Source organism: Tupaia chinensis, unplaced genomic scaffold (genome assembly GCF_000334495.1).
Source record: "Tupaia chinensis unplaced genomic scaffold, TupChi_1.0 Scaffold000239_1, whole genome shotgun sequence".
Taxonomy (NCBI): Eukaryota; Metazoa; Chordata; class Mammalia; order Scandentia; family Tupaiidae; genus Tupaia; species Tupaia belangeri.
In genome coordinates, this window is record NW_006159717.1 from 1142975 (window position 1) to 1144862 (window position 1888).

The following is a 1888-nucleotide window of genomic DNA, read 5'->3' on the forward strand; positions in this document are numbered from 1 at the left end:
GGGATGGCCACGTCGCAATCCCTTCTCCTTCATTCTCCTCTCGGGATCTTGGGCACGCACACACACGCGCCTGTCGTGAGTTTTAAGCCACCAGGTCTGGAATGAGAACTTCAGTCGACTACGTGGAAGTCCAGCGACATAGCCATTACGCCAACTGCTGGTCCCTAGTAAAATATTTTGAGAGAGAGAGACCACATTCACATAACATTCATTATATTATAATTACTCTATTCTTAGGTATTGTCATGAATCTCTTATGTGCCTAACTTACAAGTTAAACTGTACCATAGGTATGTACGTATAAGAAACATAGTACATCAATAATTTCAGGCATCTGCTGGCCTCTCTAAATGTGTCCCCTGTGGATAAGGAATGACCACTGTAATAGTTTAATCCATGGAGGTTTGAATGAGCTCAAAGAATCCTGAGATTGGGGGCCGGCAGGTGGCATGGTGGTTAAGGCAGTGGACATTACCACATGGCTGACGACGGTTCGAGTCCCGGACCTGGTAACTTACTTTCTCACTTTCTTTCTCTCTCTCTCTTTCTGTGTGTGTTTCTCTCCAGTCAAATTAAAAAAAAAAAAAAGATAAATAATTAAAATTAAATTTAAAAAATAATTCTAAAAAAAAAAAAGAATCCTGAGATTACTCTGGTGAGTCAGAAGGAAAAGAAGTGATGATCAGAGAGAGTGATATTTGCAGCTAGAGATTTTGGGTGCTCTAGCCACTGACAGTAACAGAAAGGAACGTGGTGGGAAGGGTGATAAAAAAAGATTGTTGGAGGTGAGGAAGCAAGGAATTTACAGGATGGTGTGGTCACATATGTGAATGTTGAACGATAAACAAAATTAAAAGTGGAAAGGAAGACAGTGAGGCATGAACTAACAATGAGGGAGAAATGATCCATGGCCAAAAGATGACAGTCAATAGGAGGGATATCAAAGTATATGGTTAGTGAACTTCAAAGAAGCCGACTTTGAAGAAGAACGCTGCCGATTCAGTCCATATAGATACCTGAATGTTGTAATTTTCAAAAGTACTTTAAGTTGTTCATGATGTGTTGAGTGGTGGTGAAATTAAGAAAAACTTATATTCCTTCTGTGATTTGTATTTGTAAATTATTAACGTATGCACACACCATCAAGATCTCTTTTGTTTTTGAACAGAGTGTAATCACTTAAGTCCACTGCAAAGTTTATTACAACAAATCTGTATTCCTATGAAGTTTCAAAATGTAATCTGTTCAAAATCAGTAAGATTTTTTTTCTGAAATGTTACTGGTCTAGCACGAGGTAGCATGGATAGTAGGCCCTCGATATAGGACTTTGATTTGCAGGACATCTGTCTTTAGGGGCAAGAAAGGAGATCACGAGATTGCTCACAGGAGCAATCAAAAAAGGAAAGACTCCTCAAACACCTCACCCCAGGAGCTGACAGGGCCCTGGTTTTTTAGATTTTACGGGACAATTGCTCTGGCATGGCCATTCAAATTTCTCCCAGCAAATCACAGCGGCTGACGGCCAACTATTTCTCCATTCGTTGGCTAAAACCCCTCCCGCCTCTCATTCGGGAGCCAATGGGAAAGATGACCGGTTCGTAATTTAGTGCCACCGAACACCGGACTTCTGACTGGCTAGGAAAGTTGTCGATCAGGAGGTGGGCGGGCCCTCACCAGCTGGCCTACATAAGGGGAGGACAAAGGCGGCGCGCCGCCTGTGTCATCCGCCATTTTGTGCGAAGCAAGGTGGCCTCCACGTTCCCTGAGCGTCTTCTTCGCTTCTGCCTCGACCGCCCCTTGACCACAGACATGTCTCGGGACCGGTTTCGGAGTCGCGGCGGTGGCGGCGGCGGCTTCCACCGGCGCGGAGGAGGCGGCGGCCGCGGTG